The 17,446-nt window shown below is 42.5% G+C and overlaps 1 pseudogene; it reads left to right on the forward strand.

Annotated features, from left to right (window-relative positions):
- The first annotated feature begins 470 nt into the window (after window positions 1–470).
- LOC118395223 (retinoid isomerohydrolase-like) overlaps window positions 471–17,446 on the forward strand; it is a 56,815-nt pseudogene continuing 39,839 nt past the window's right edge.

Raw genomic sequence — 17,446 nt, forward strand, 5'->3', positions numbered from 1 at the left:
GACTTAACCCTGTTGCCCAAAGCTAACGTCATAAGCAGCCAGCTAGATTCTTCTGGTTAGTGAGGCTTGACCTGACTGGGTTATTTGTTGTGAAACTAGCCACAATAAGGAATAGGCACAATAGTGGACTCTGCGGTTTGCCTTCAAAATAAAAGTACCTCTTTGAACGTGAGACAGATCATTGATGGGAAAGAAATGTGGCCAAATCAGAACATTTTGAGAGAGAGCCAGAGCCAAACTCGGACAAAAGTAACTGAAAATTGAATAATAAAAGTGTTTGTTTAGTTGAAAGAGTAAATGTGAGAGAGAGATGGTAGTTTGAGAATAAAACTGGACAGAGAGTAGTCTGAATTGGGTTCTGGAGGTATACTCCAAATCACACATATGCCAACCATGAGTATTTCCAAGCAAGCTAGGTCACAATCACCAGAGTCTAACTGACTGGTAATCTCCTGTGAAGAGAGCTCACAATGGCCAATATCCTATGTGTACTCACTCAACCAGATCAGGTGAAGTCCTGCAAGGGCAGTGATTGGCTCTTATTCCAAGGTGATTGGTTGGGTGACGAGCACCCTGCATGTGACCTCCATGATGAGCTTCCACCCACAGATACAGACACAGGGTACAACATGTTGTTATATAGTGCCACAGCGGCCTCGACCTCATCTATTACGGTTTTACAACTACTTTGAAAAGTACCCTTTTAAAAAATCATGGGCAAAGTATATATTTTACATATGATAATTTTTTGTTAATGACACCTAGGTACAGTTGTCTGTGGTTGTGAAGTGAAATTTTGGGAATATGCAAATCAGGACAGCAAGATCAGTCATAAAAGGGATAGTTCTGGATTTGGCAATGAGGCTCTTTATCTGTGGGTAGTCACACAGTAACACAGTCACGGAAATTTGAGTAATACATGTGTTTGTTTATTTAGTTGAAAGAGTAAATGTGATAGACAGTAGTTTGATAAATAAAACTGTGGGCAGAGAGTAGTCTGAATTGGGTTCTGGAGGTGTACTCCAACTCACACATTGCACTCATATGCCAGCCATGAGTGTTTCCAAGCCAGTGAGGTCACATACACCAGTAGTGCTGGAGAGGTGCACTGGCTGGTTTCTCCTGTAAAGACAACTCACAATGGCTCATATTCTCTGTGCACTCACTCACCCAGATCAGGTGATACCCTGCTAGGGTAGTGATTGGCTCTTGTCTCAGACCTTCCCCAAGGTGATTGGTTGGGTGACGAGCACCCTGCATGTGACCTCCATGATGAGCTTCCACCCACAGAAATAGAGACAGGGTAGATGTTGTTATATAGTGCCACAGCGGTCTCGACCTCATCTATTACGGTTTTACAACTACTTTGAAAGGTACCCTTGAAAAATAATTATGGGCAGAGTATATATTTTACATATGATCATTTTTGTTAATCAACAATCCCACCTGGGTACAATTGTCTGTGGTTGTGAAGTGAAATTCTGGGAATATGCAAATCAGGACAGCTCAGATCAGTCATTAAAGGGATAGTTCTGGATTTGGCAATGAGGCTCTTTATCTGTGGGTAATCACACAGTAATGGAAATTTGAGTAATAAATGTGTTTGTTTATTTAGTTGAAAGAGTAAATGTGATAGACAGTAGTTTGATAAATAAAACTGTGGGCAGAGAGTAGTCTGAATTGGGTTCTGGAGATGTACTCCAACTCACACATTGCACTCATATGCCAGCCATGAGTGTTTCCAAGCCAGTGAGGTCACATCCACCAGTAGTGCTGCAATGGCTGGTTTCTCCTGTGAAGTCAACTCACAATGGCTCATATTCTCTGTGTACTCACTCACCCAGATCAGGTGATACCCTGCTAGGGTAGTGATTGGCTCTTGTCTCAGACCTTCCCCAAGGTGATTGGTTGGGTGACGAGCACCCTGCATGTGACCTCCATGATGAGCTTCCACCCACAGAAATAGAGACAGGGTAGATGTTGTTATATAGTGCCACAGCGGTCTCGACCTCATCTATTACGGTTTTACAACTACTTTGAAAGGTACCCTTGAAAAATAATTATGGGCAGAGTATATATTTTACATATGATAATTTTTGTTAATCAACAATCCCACCTGGGTACAATTGTCTGTGGTTGTGAAGTGAAATTCTGGGAATATGCAAATCAGGACAGCTCAGATCAGTCATTAAAGGGATAGTTCTGGATTTGGCAACGAGGCTCTTTGTCTGTGGGTAGTCACATTAACGTAAATTTGAGTCATAAATGTGTTTGTTTATTTAGTTGAAAGAGTAAATGTGAAAGACAGTAGTTTGATAAATAAAACTGTGGGCAGAGAGTAGTCTGAATTGGGTTCTGGAGGTGTACTCCAACTCACACATTGCACTCATATGCCAGCCATGAGTATTTCCAAGCCAGTGAGGTCACATACACCAGTAGTGCTGGAGAGGTGCACTGGCTGGTTTCTCCTGTAAAGACAACTCACAATGGCTCATATTCTCTGTTAACTCACTCACCCAGATCAGGTGATACCCTGCTAGGGTAGTGATTGGCTCTTGTCTCAGACCTTCCCCAAGGTGATTGGTTGGGTGACGAGCACCCTGCATGTGACCTCCATGATGAGCTTCCACCCACAGAAATAGAGACAGGGTAGATGTTGTTATATAGTGCCACAGCGGTCTCGACCTCATCTATTACGGTTACACAACTACTTTGAAAGGTACCCTTGAAAAATAATTATGGGCAGAGTATATATTTTACATATGATAATTTTTGTTAATCAACAATCCCACCTGGGTACAATTGTCTGTGGTTGTGAAGTGAAATTCTGGGAATATGCAAATCAGGACAGCTCAGATCAGTCATTAAAGGGATAGTTCTGGATTTGGCAATGAGCCTCTTTATCTGTGGGTAGTCGCACAGTAACGGAAATTTGAGTAATAAATGTGTTTGTTTATTTAGTTGAAAGAGTAAATGTGATAGACAGTAGTTTGATAAATAAAACCGTGGGCAGAGAGTAGTCTGAATTGGGTTCTGGAGATGTACTCCAACTCACACATTGCACTCATATGCCAGCCATGAGTGTTTCCAAGCCAGTGAGGTCACATCCACCAGTAGTGCTGCAATGGCTGGTTTCTCCTGTGAAGTCAACTCACAATGGCTCATATTCTCTGTGCACTCACTCAACCAGATCATTTGATGACCCTGCTAGGGCAGTGATTGGCTCTTGTCTCAGACCTTCCCCAAGGTGATTGGTTGGGTGACGAGCACCCTGCATGTGACCTCCATGATGAGCTTCCACCCACAGAAAAAGAGACAGGGTAGATGTTGTTATATAGTGCCACAGCGGTCTCGACCTCATCTATTACGGTTTTACAACTACTTTGAAAGGTACCCTTGAAAAATAATTATCGGCAGAGTATATATTTTACATATGATAATTTTTGTTAATCAACAATCCCACCTGGGTACAATTGTCTGTGGTTGTGAAGTGAAATTCTGGGAATATGCAAATCAGGACAGCTCAGATCAGTCATTAAAGGGATAGTTCTGGATTTGGCAACGAGGCTCTTTGTCTGTGGGTAGTCACATTAACGGAAATTTGAGTCATAAATGTGTTTGTTTATTTAGTTGAAAGAGTAAATGTGAAAGACAGTAGTTTGATAAATAAAACTGTGGGCAGAGAGTAGTCTGAATTGGGTTCTGGAGGTGTACTCCAACTCACACATTGCACTCATATGCCAGCCATGAGTGTTTCCAAGCCAGTGAGGTCACATCCACCAGTAGTGCTGCAATGGCTGGTTTCTCCTGTGAAGTCAACTCACAATGGCTCATATTCTCTGTGCACTCACTCACCCAGATCAGGTGATACCCTGCTAGGGTAGTGATTGGCTCTAGTCTCAGACCTTCCCCAAGGTGATTGGTTGGGTGACGAGCACCCTGCATGTGACCTCCATGATGAGCTTCCACCCACAGAAATAGAGACAGTTTAGATGTTGTTATATAGTGCCACAGCGGTCTCGACCTCATCTATTACGGTTTTACAACTACTTTGAAAGGTACCCTTGAAAAATAATTATGGGCAGAGTATATATTTTACATATGATAATTTTTGTTAATCAACAATCCCACCTGGGTACAATTGTCTGTGGTTGTGAAGTGAAATTCTGGGAATATGCAAATCAGGACAGCTCAGATCAGTCATTAAAGGGATAGTTCTGGATTTGGCAATGAGCCTCTTTATCTGTGGGTAGTCGCACAGTAACGGAAATTTGAGTAATAAATGTGTTTGTTTATTTAGTTGAAAGAGTAAATGTGATAGACAGTAGTTTGATAAATAAAACTGTGGGCAGAGAGTAGTCTGAATTGGGTTCTGGAGGTGTACTCCAACTCACACATTGCACTCATATGCCAGCCATGAGTGTTTCCAAGCCAGTGATGTCACATCCACCAGTAGTGCTGCAATGGCTGGTTTCTCCTGTGAAGTCAACTCACAATGGCTCATATTCTCTGTGCACTCACTCACCCAGATCAGGTGATACCCTGCTAGGGTAGTGATTGGCTCTTGTCTCAGACCTTCCCCAAGGTGATTGGTTGGGTGACGAGCACCCTGCATGTGACCTCCATGATGAGCTTCCACCCACAGAAATAGAGACAGGGTAGATGTTGTTATATAGTGCCACAGCGGTCTCGACCTCATCTATTACGGTTTTACAACTACTTTGAAAGGTACCCTTGAAAAATAATTATGGGCAGAGTATATATTTTACATATGATAATTTTTGTTAATCAACAATCCCACCTGGGTACAATTGTCTGTGGTTGTGAAGTGAAATTCTGGGAATATGCAAATCAGGACAGCTCAGATCAGTCATTAAAGGGATAGTTCTGGATTTGGCAATGAGCCTCTTTATCTGTGGGTAGTCGCACAGTAACGGAAATTTGAGTAATAAATGTGTTTGTTTATTTAGTTGAAAGAGTAAATGTGATAGACAGTAGTTTGATAAATAAAACTGTGGGCAGAGAGTAGTCTGAATTGGGTTCTGGAGGTGTACTCCAACTCACACATTGCACTCATTTGCCAGCCATGAGTGTTTCCAAGCCAGTGAGGTCACATCCACCAGTAGTGCTGCAATGGCTGGTTTCTCCTGTGAAGTCAACTCACAATGGCTCATATTCTCTTTGCACTCACTCACCCAGATCAGGTGATACCCTGCTAGGGTAGTGATTGGCTCTTGTCTCAGACCTTCCCCAAGGTGATTGGTTGGGTGACGAGCACCCTGCATGTGACCTCCATGATGAGCTTCCACCCACAGAAATAGAGACAGTTTAGATGTTGTTATATAGTGCCACAGCGGTTTCGACCTCATCTATTACGGTTTTACAACTACTTTGAAAGGTACCCTTGAAAAATAATTATGGGCAGAGTATATATTTTACATATGATAATTTTTGTTAATCAACAATCCCACCTGGGTACAATTGTCTGTGGTTGTGAAGTGAAATTCTGGGAATATGCAAATCAGGACAGCTCAGATCAGTCATTAAAGGGATAGTTCTGGATTTGGCAACGAGGCTCTTTGTCTGTGGGTAGTCACATTAACGTAAATTTGAGTCATAAATGTGTTTGTTTATTTAGTTGAAAGAGTAAATGTGAAAGACAGTAGTTTGATAAATAAAACTGTGGGCAGAGAGTAGTCTGAATTGGGTTCTGGAGGTGTACTCCAACTCACACATTGCACTCATATGCCAGCCATGAGTATTTCCAAGCCAGTGAGGTCACATACACCAGTAGTGCTGGAGAGGTGCACTGGCTGGTTTCTCCTGTAAAGACAACTCACAATGGCTCATATTCTCTGTGCACTCACTCACCCAGATCAGGTGGTACCCTGCTAGGGTAGTGATTGGCTCTTGTCTCAGACCTTCCCCAAGGTGATTGGTTGGGTGACGAGCACCCTGCATGTGACCTCCATGATGAGCTTCCACCCACAGAAATAGAGACAGGGTAGATGTTGTTATATAATGCCACAGCGGTCTCGACCTCATCTATTACGGTTTTATAACTACTTTGAAAGGTACCCTTGAAAAATAATTATGGGCAGAGTATATATTTTACATATGATAATTTTTGTTAATCAACAATCCCACCTGGGTACAATTGTCTGTGGTTGTGAAGTGCAATTCTGGGAATATGCAAATCAGGACAGCTCAGATCAGTCATTAAAGGGATAGTTCTGGATTTGGCAATGTGCCTCTTTATCTGTGGTTAGTCGCACCGTAACGGAAATTTGAGTAATAAATGTGTTTGTTTATTTAGTTGAAAGAGTAAATGTGATAGACAGTAGTTTGATAAATAAAACTGTGGGCAGAGAGTAGTCTGAATTGGGTTCTGGAGGTGTACTCCAACTCACACATTGCACTCATATGCCAGCCATGAGTGTTTCCAAGCCAGTGAGATCACATACACCAGTAGTGCTGGAGAGGTGCACTGGCTGGTTTCTCCTGTAAAGACAACTCACAATGGCTCATATTCTCTGTTAACTCACTCACCCAGATCAGGTGATACCCTGCTAGGGTAGTGATTGGCTCTTGTCTCAGACCTTCCCCAAGGTGATTGGTTGGGTGACGAGCACCCTGCATGTGACCTCCATGATGAGCTTCCACCCACAGAAATAGAGACAGGGTAGATGTTGTTATATAGTGCCACAGCGGTCTCGACCTCATCTATTACGGTTACACAACTACTTTGAAAGGTACCCTTGAAAAATAATTATGGGCAGAGTATATATTTTACATATGATAATTTTTGTTAATCAACAATCCCACCTGGGTACAATTGTCTGTGGTTGTGAAGTGAAATTCTGGGAATATGCAAATCAGGACAGCTCAGATCAGTCATTAAAGGGATAGTTCTGGATTTGGCAATGAGCCTCTTTATCTGTGGGTAGTCGCACAGTAACGGAAATTTGAGTAATAAATGTGTTTGTTTATTTAGTTGAAAGAGTAAATGTGATAGACAGTAGTTTGATAAATAAAACCGTGGGCAGAGAGTAGTCTGAATTGGGTTCTGGAGATGTACTCCAACTCACACATTGCACTCATATGCCAGCCATGAGTGTTTCCAAGCCAGTGAGGTCACATCCACCAGTAGTGCTGCAATGGCTGGTTTCTCCTGTGAAGTCAACTCACAATGGCTCATATTCTCTGTGCACTCACTCAACCAGATCATTTGATGACCCTGCTAGGGCAGTGATTGGCTCTTGTCTCAGACCTTCCCCAAGGTGATTGGTTGGGTGACGAGCACCCTGCATGTGACCTCCATGATGAGCTTCCACCCACAGAAAAAGAGACAGGGTAGATGTTGTTATATAGTGCCACAGCGGTCTCGACCTCATCTATTACGGTTTTACAACTACTTTGAAAGGTACCCTTGAAAAATAATTATCGGCAGAGTATATATTTTACATATGATAATTTTTGTTAATCAACAATCCCACCTGGGTACAATTGTCTGTGGTTGTGAAGTGAAATTCTGGGAATATGCAAATCAGGACAGCTCAGATCAGTCATTAAAGGGATAGTTCTGGATTTGGCAACGAGGCTCTTTGTCTGTGGGTAGTCACATTAACGGAAATTTGAGTCATAAATGTGTTTGTTTATTTAGTTGAAAGAGTAAATGTGAAAGACAGTAGTTTGATAAATAAAACTGTGGGCAGAGAGTAGTCTGAATTGGGTTCTGGAGGTGTACTCCAACTCACACATTGCACTCATATGCCAGCCATGAGTGTTTCCAAGCCAGTGAGGTCACATCCACCAGTAGTGCTGCAATGGCTGGTTTCTCCTGTGAAGTCAACTCACAATGGCTCATATTCTCTGTGCACTCACTCACCCAGATCAGGTGATACCCTGCTAGGGTAGTGATTGGCTCTAGTCTCAGACCTTCCCCAAGGTGATTGGTTGGGTGACGAGCACCCTGCATGTGACCTCCATGATGAGCTTCCACCCACAGAAATAGAGACAGTTTAGATGTTGTTATATAGTGCCACAGCGGTCTCGACCTCATCTATTACGGTTTTACAACTACTTTGAAAGGTACCCTTGAAAAATAATTATGGGCAGAGTATATATTTTACATATGATAATTTTTGTTAATCAACAATCCCACCTGGGTACAATTGTCTGTGGTTGTGAAGTGAAATTCTGGGAATATGCAAATCAGGACAGCTCAGATCAGTCATTAAAGGGATAGTTCTGGATTTGGCAATGAGCCTCTTTATCTGTGGGTAGTCGCACAGTAACGGAAATTTGAGTAATAAATGTGTTTGTTTATTTAGTTGAAAGAGTAAATGTGATAGACAGTAGTTTGATAAATAAAACTGTGGGCAGAGAGTAGTCTGAATTGGGTTCTGGAGGTGTACTCCAACTCACACATTGCACTCATATGCCAGCCATGAGTGTTTCCAAGCCAGTGATGTCACATCCACCAGTAGTGCTGCAATGGCTGGTTTCTCCTGTGAAGTCAACTCACAATGGCTCATATTCTCTGTGCACTCACTCACCCAGATCAGGTGATACCCTGCTAGGGTAGTGATTGGCTCTTGTCTCAGACCTTCCCCAAGGTGATTGGTTGGGTGACGAGCACCCTGCATGTGACCTCCATGATGAGCTTCCACCCACAGAAATAGAGACAGGGTAGATGTTGTTATATAGTGCCACAGCGGTCTCGACCTCATCTATTACGGTTTTACAACTACTTTGAAAGGTACCCTTGAAAAATAATTATGGGCAGAGTATATATTTTACATATGATAATTTTTGTTAATCAACAATCCCACCTGGGTACAATTGTCTGTGGTTGTGAAGTGAAATTCTGGGAATATGCAAATCAGGACAGCTCAGATCAGTCATTAAAGGGATAGTTCTGGATTTGGCAATGAGCCTCTTTATCTGTGGGTAGTCGCACAGTAACGGAAATTTGAGTAATAAATGTGTTTGTTTATTTAGTTGAAAGAGTAAATGTGATAGACAGTAGTTTGATAAATAAAACTGTGGGCAGAGAGTAGTCTGAATTGGGTTCTGGAGGTGTACTCCAACTCACACATTGCACTCATTTGCCAGCCATGAGTGTTTCCAAGCCAGTGAGGTCACATCCACCAGTAGTGCTGCAATGGCTGGTTTCTCCTGTGAAGTCAACTCACAATGGCTCATATTCTCTTTGCACTCACTCACCCAGATCAGGTGATACCCTGCTAGGGTAGTGATTGGCTCTTGTCTCAGACCTTCCCCAAGGTGATTGGTTGGGTGACGAGCACCCTGCATGTGACCTCCATGATGAGCTTCCACCCACAGAAATAGAGACAGGGTAGATGTTGTTATATAGTGCCACAGCGGTCTCGACCTCATCTATTACGGTTTTACAACTACTTTGAAAGGTACCCTTGAAAAATAATTATGGGCAGAGTATATATTTTACATATGATAATTTTTGTTAATCAACAATCCCACCTGGGTACAATTGTCTGTGGTTGTGAAGTGAAATTCTGGGAATATGCAAATCAGGACAGCTCAGATCAGTCATTAAAGGGATAGTTCTGGATTTGGCAATGAGCCTCTTTATCTGTGGGTAGTCGCACAGTAACGGAAATTTGAGTAATAAATGTGTTTGTTTATTTAGTTGAAAGAGTAAATGTGATAGACAGTAGTTTGATAAATAAAACCGTGGGCAGAGAGTAGTCTGAATTGGGTTCTGGAGATGTACTCCAACTCACACATTGCACTCATATGCCAGCCATGAGTGTTTCCAAGCCAGTGAGGTCACATCCACCAGTAGTGCTGCAATGGCTGGTTTCTCCTGTGAAGTCAACTCACAATGGCTCATATTCTCTGTGCACTCACTCAACCAGATCATTTGATGACCCTGCTAGGGCAGTGATTGGCTCTTGTCTCAGACCTTCCCCAAGGTGATTGGTTGGGTGACGAGCACCCTGCATGTGACCTCCATGATGAGCTTCCACCCACAGAAATAGAGACAGGGTAGATGTTGTTATATAGTGCCACAGCGGTCTCGACCTCATCTATTACGGTTTTACAACTACTTTGAAAGGTACCCTTGAAAAATAATTATCGGCAGAGTATATATTTTACATATGATAATTTTTGTTAATCAACAATCCCACCTGGGTACAATTGTCTGTGGTTGTGAAGTGAAATTCTGGGAATATGCAAATCAGGACAGCTCAGATCAGTCATTAAAGGGATAGTTCTGGATTTGGCAACGAGGCTCTTTGTCTGTGGGTAGTCACATTAACGGAAATTTGAGTCATAAATGTGTTTGTTTATTTAGTTGAAAGAGTAAATGTGAAGACAGTAGTTTGATAAATAAAACTGTGGGCAGAGAGTAGTCTGAATTGGGTTCTGGAGGTGTACTCCAACTCACACATTGCACTCATATGCCAGCCATGAGTGTTTCCAAGCCAGTGAGGTCACATCCACCAGTAGTGCTGCAATGGCTGGTTTCTCCTGTGAAGTCAACTCACAATGGCTCATATTCTCTGTGCACTCACTCACCCAGATCAGGTGATACCCTGCTAGGGTAGTGATTGGCTCTAGTCTCAGACCTTCCCCAAGGTGATTGGTTGGGTGACGAGCACCCTGCATGTGACCTCCATGATGAGCTTCCACCCACAGAAATAGAGACAGTTTAGATGTTGTTATATAGTGCCACAGCGGTCTCGACCTCATCTATTACGGTTTTACAACTACTTTGAAAGGTACCCTTGAAAAATAATTATGGGCAGAGTATATATTTTACATATGATAATTTTTGTTAATCAACAATCCCACCTGGGTACAATTGTCTGTGGTTGTGAAGTGAAATTCTGGGAATATGCAAATCAGGACAGCTCAGATCAGTCATTAAAGGGATAGTTCTGGATTTGGCAATGAGCCTCTTTATCTGTGGGTAGTCGCACAGTAACGGAAATTTGAGTAATAAATGTGTTTGTTTATTTAGTTGAAAGAGTAAATGTGATAGACAGTAGTTTGATAAATAAAATTGTGGGCAGAGAGTAGTCTGAATTGGGTTCTGGAGGTGTACTCCAACTCACACATTGCACTCATATGCCAGCCATGAGTGTTTCCAAGCCAGTGATGTCACATCCACCAGTAGTGCTGCAATGGCTGGTTTCTCCTGTGAAGTCAACTCACAATGGCTCATATTCTCTGTGCACTCACTCACCCAGATCAGGTGATACCCTGCTAGGGTAGTGATTGGCTCTTGTCTCAGACCTTCCCCAAGGTGATTGGTTGGGTGATGAGCACCCTGCATGTGACCTCCATGATGAGCTTCCACCCACAGAAATAGAGACAGGGTAGATGTTGTTATATAGTGCCACAGCGGTCTCGACCTCATCTATTACGGTTTTACAACTACTTTGAAAGGTACCCTTGAAAAATAATTATGGGCAGAGTATATATTTTACATATGATAATTTTTGTTAATCAACAATCCCACCTGGGTACAATTGTCTGTGGTTGTGAAGTGAAATTCTGGGAATATGCAAATCAGGACAGCTCAGATCAGTCATTAAAGGGATAGTTCTGGATTTGGCAATGAGCCTCTTTATCTGTGGGTAGTCGCACAGTAACGGAAATTTGAGTAATAAATGTGTTTGTTTATTTAGTTGAAAGAGTAAATGTGATAGACAGTAGTTTGATAAATAAAACTGTGGGCAGAGAGTAGTCTGAATTGGGTTCTGGAGGTGTACTCCAACTCACACATTGCACTCATTTGCCAGCCATGAGTGTTTCCAAGCCAGTGAGGTCACATCCACCAGTAGTGCTGCAATGGCTGGTTTCTCCTGTGAAGTCAACTCACAATGGCTCATATTCTCTTTGCACTCACTCACCCAGATCAGGTGATACCCTGCTAGGGTAGTGATTGGCTCTTGTCTCAGACCTTCCCCAAGGTGATTGGTTGGGTGACGAGCACCCTGCATGTGACCTCCATGATGAGCTTCCACCCACAGAAATAGAGACAGTTTAGATGTTGTTATATAGTGCCACAGCGGTCTCGACCTCATCTATTACGGTTTTACAACTACTTTGAAAGGTACCCTTGAAAAATAATTATGGGCAGAGTATATATTTTACATATGATAATTTTTGTTAATCAACAATCCCACCTGGGTACAATTGTCTGTGGTTGTGAAGTGAAATTCTGGGAATATGCAAATCAGGACAGCTCAGATCAGTCATTAAAGGGATAGTTCTGGATTTGGCAATGAGCCTCTTTATCTGTGGGTAGTCGCACAGTAACGGAAATTTGAGTAATAAATGTGTTTGTTTATTTAGTTGAAAGAGTAAATGTGATAGACAGTAGTTTGATAAATAAAACCGTGGGCAGAGAGTAGTCTGAATTGGGTTCTGGAGGTGTACTCCAACTCACACATTGCACTCATATGCCAGCCATGAGTGTTTCCAAGCCAGTGAGGTCACATCCACCAGTAGTGCTGCAATGGCTGGTTTCTCCTGTGAAGTCAACTCACAATGGCTCATATTCTCTGTGCACTCACTCACCCAGATCAGGTGATACCCTGCTAGGGTAGTGATTGGCTCTTGTCTCAGACCTTCCCCAAGGTGATTGGTTGGGTGACGAGCACCCTGCATGTGACCTCCATGATGAGCTTCCACCCACAGAAATAGAGACAGTTTAGATGTTGTTATATAGTGCCACAGCGGTCTCGACCTCATCTATTACGGTTTTACAACTACTTTGAAAGGTACCCTTGAAAAATAATTATGGGCAGAGTATATATTTTACATATGATAATTTTTGTTAATCAACAATCCCACCTGGGTACAATTGTCTGTGGTTGTGAAGTGAAATTCTGGGAATATGCAAATCAGGACAGCTCAGATCAGTCAATTAAGGGATAGTTCTGGATTTGGCAATGAGCCTGTTTATCTGTGGGTAGTCGCACAGTAACGGAAATTTGAGTAATAAATGTGTTTGTTTATTTAGTTGAAAGAGTAAATGTGATAGACAGTAGTTTGATAAATAAAACTGTGGGCAGAGAGTAGTCTGAATTGGGTTCTGGAGGTGTACTCCAACTCACACATTGCACTCATATGCCAGCCATGAGTGTTTCCAAGCCAGTGAGGTCACATCCACCAGTAGTGCTGCAATGGCTGGTTTCTCCTGTGAAGTCAACTCACAATGGCTCATATTCTCTGTGCACTCACTCACCCAGATCAGGTGATACCCTGCTAGGGTAGTGATTGGCTCTTGTCTCAGACCTTCCCCAAGGTGATTGGTTGGGTGACGAGCACCCTGCATGTGACCTCCATGATGAGCTTCCACCCACAGAAATAGAGACAGGGTAGATGTTGTTATATAGTGCCACAGCGGTCTCGACCTCATCTATTACGGTTTTACAACTACTGTGAAAGGTACCCTTGAAAAATAATTATGGGCAGAGTATATATTTTACATATGATAATTTTTGTTAATCAACAATCCCACCTGGGTACAATTGTCTGTGGTTGTGAAGTGAAATTCTGGGAATATGCAAATCAGGACAGCTCAGATCAGTCATTAAAGGGATAGTTCTGGATTTGGCAACGAGGCTCTTTATCTGTGGGTAGTCACATTAACGGAAATTTGAGTCATAAATGTGTTTGTTTATTTAGTTGAAAGAGTAAATGTGATAGACAGTAGTTTGATAAATAAAACTGTGGGCAGAGAGTAGTCTGAATTGGGTTCTGGAGGTGTACTCCAACTCACACATTGCACTCATATGCCAGCCATGAGTGTTTCCAAGCCAGTGAGGTCACATACACCAGTAGTGCTGGAGAGGTGCACTGGCTGGTTTCTCCTGTAAAGACAACTCACAATGGCTCATATTCTCTGTTAACTCACTCACCCAGATCAGGTGATACCCTGCTAGGGTAGTGATTGGCTCTTGTCTCAGACCTTCCCCAAGGTGATTGGTTGGGTGACGAGCACCCTGCATGTGACCTCCATGATGAGCTTCCACCCACAGAAATAGAGACAGTTTAGATGTTGTTATATAGTGCCACAGCGGTCTCGACCTCATCTATTACGGTTTTACAACTACTTTGAAAGGTACCCTTGAAAAATAATTATGGGCAGAGTATATATTTTACATATGATAATTTTTGTTAATCAACAATCCCACCTGGGTACAATTGTCTGTGGTTGTGAAGTGAAATTCTGGGAATATGCAAATCAGGACAGCTCAGATCAGTCATTAAAGGGATAGTTCTGGATTTGGCAATGAGCCTCTTTATCTGTGGGTAGTCGCACAGTAACGGAAATTTGAGTAATAAATGTGTTTGTTTATTTAGTTGAAAGAGTAAATGTGATAGACAGTAGTTTGATAAATAAAATTGTGGGCAGAGAGTAGTCTGAATTGGGTTCTGGAGGTGTACTCCAACTCACACATTGCACTCATATGCCAGCCATGAGTGTTTCAAGCCAGTGATGTCACATCCACCAGTAGTGCTGCAATGGCTGGTTTCTCCTGTGAAGTCAACTCACAATGGCTCATATTCTCTGTGCACTCACTCACCCAGATCAGGTGATACCCTGCTAGGGTAGTGATTGGCTCTTGTCTCAGACCTTCCCCAAGGTGATTGGTTGGGTGACGAGCACCCTGCATGTGACCTCCATGATGAGCTTCCACCCACAGAAATAGAGACAGGGTAGATGTTGTTATATAGTGCCACAGCGGTCTCGACCTCATCTATTACGGTTTTACAACTACTTTGAAAGGTACCCTTGAAAAATAATTATGGGCAGAGTATATATTTTACATATGATAATTTTTGTTAATCAACAATCCCACCTGGGTACAATTGTCTGTGGTTGTGAAGTGAAATTCTGGGAATATGCAAATCAGGACAGCTCAGATCAGTCATTAAAGGGATAGTTCTGGATTTGGCAATGAGCCTCTTTATCTGTGGGTAGTCGCACAGTAACGGAAATTTGAGTAATAAATGTGTTTGTTTATTTAGTTGAAAGAGTAAATGTGATAGACAGTAGTTTGATAAATAAAACTGTGGGCAGAGAGTAGTCTGAATTGGGTTCTGGAGGTGTACTCCAACTCACACATTGCACTCATTTGCCAGCCATGAGTGTTTCCAAGCCAGTGAGGTCACATCCACCAGTAGTGCTGCAATGGCTGGTTTCTCCTGTGAAGTCAACTCACAATGGCTCATATTCTCTTTGCACTCACTCACCCAGATCAGGTGATACCCTGCTAGGGTAGTGATTGGCTCTTGTCTCAGACCTTCCCCAAGGTGATTGGTTGGGTGACGAGCACCCTGCATGTGACCTCCATGATGAGCTTCCACCCACAGAAATAGAGACAGTTTAGATGTTGTTATATAGTGCCACAGCGGTCTCGACCTCATCTATTACGGTTTTACAACTACTTTGAAAGGTACCCTTGAAAAATAATTATGGGCAGAGTATATATTTTACATATGATAATTTTTGTTAATCAACAATCCCACCTGGGTACAATTGTCTGTGGTTGTGAAGTGAAATTCTGGGAATATGCAAATCAGGACAGCTCAGATCAGTCATTAAAGGGATAGTTCTGGATTTGGCAATGAGCCTCTTTATCTGTGGGTAGTCGCACAGTAACGGAAATTTGAGTAATAAATGTGTTTGTTTATTTAGTTGAAAGAGTAAATGTGATAGACAGTAGTTTGATAAATAAAACCGTGGGCAGAGAGTAGTCTGAATTGGGTTCTGGAGGTGTACTCCAACTCACACATTGCACTCATATGCCAGCCATGAGTGTTTCCAAGCCAGTGAGGTCACATCCACCAGTAGTGCTGCAATGGCTGGTTTCTCCTGTGAAGTCAACTCACAATGGCTCATATTCTCTGTGCACTCACTCACCCAGATCAGGTGATACCCTGCTAGGGTAGTGATTGGCTCTTGTCTCAGACCTTCCCCAAGGTGATTGGTTGGGTGACGAGCACCCTGCATGTGACCTCCATGATGAGCTTCCACCCACAGAAATAGAGACAGTTTAGATGTTGTTATATAGTGCCACAGCGGTCTCGACCTCATCTATTACGGTTTTACAACTACTTTGAAAGGTACCCTTGAAAAATAATTATGGGCAGAGTATATATTTTACATATGATAATTTTTGTTAATCAACAATCCCACCTGGGTACAATTGTCTGTGGTTGTGAAGTGAAATTCTGGGAATATGCAAATCAGGACAGCTCAGATCAGTCAATTAAGGGATAGTTCTGGATTTGGCAATGAGCCTGTTTATCTGTGGGTAGTCGCACAGTAACGGAAATTTGAGTAATAAATGTGTTTGTTTATTTAGTTGAAAGAGTAAATGTGATAGACAGTAGTTTGATAAATAAAACTGTGGGCAGAGAGTAGTCTGAATTGGGTTCTGGAGGTGTACTCCAACTCACACATTGCACTCATATGCCAGCCATGAGTGTTTCCAAGCCAGTGAGGTCACATCCACCAGTAGTGCTGCAATGGCTGGTTTCTCCTGTGAAGTCAACTCACAATGGCTCATATTCTCTGTGCACTCACTCACCCAGATCAGGTGATACCCTGCTAGGGTAGTGATTGGCTCTTGTCTCAGACCTTCCCCAAGGTGATTGGTTGGGTGACGAGCACCCTGCATGTGACCTCCATGATGAGCTTCCACCCACAGAAATAGAGACAGGGTAGATGTTGTTATATAGTGCCACAGCGGTCTCGACCTCATCTATTACGGTTTTACAACTACTGTGAAAGGTACCCTTGAAAAATAATTATGGGCAGAGTATATATTTTACATATGATAATTTTTGTTAATCAACAATCCCACCTGGGTACAATTGTCTGTGGTTGTGAAGTGAAATTCTGGGAATATGCAAATCAGGACAGCTCAGATCAGTCATTAAAGGGATAGTTCTGGATTTGGCAACGAGGCTCTTTATCTGTGGGTAGTCACATTAACGGAAATTTGAGTCATAAATGTGTTTGTTTATTTAGTTGAAAGAGTAAATGTGATAGACAGTAGTTTGATAAATAAAACTGTGGGCAGAGAGTAGTCTGAATTGGGTTCTGGAGGTGTACTCCAACTCACACATTGCACTCATATGCCAGCCATGAGTGTTTCCAAGCCAGTGAGGTCACATACACCAGTAGTGCTGGAGAGGTGCACTGGCTGGTTTCTCCTGTAAAGACAACTCACAATGGCTCATATTCTCTGTTAACTCACTCACCCAGATCAGGTGATACCCTGCTAGGGTAGTGATTGGCTCTTGTCTCAGACCTTCCCCAAGGTGATTGGTTGGGTGACGAGCACCCTGCATGTGACCTCCATGATGAGCTTCCACCCACAGAAATAGAGACAGTTTAGATGTTGTTATATAGTGCCACAGCGGTCTCGAC

The sequence above is a fragment of the Oncorhynchus keta genome, chromosome 15, assembly GCF_023373465.1.
Source record: "Oncorhynchus keta strain PuntledgeMale-10-30-2019 chromosome 15, Oket_V2, whole genome shotgun sequence".
Taxonomy (NCBI): domain Eukaryota; kingdom Metazoa; phylum Chordata; class Actinopteri; order Salmoniformes; family Salmonidae; genus Oncorhynchus; species Oncorhynchus keta.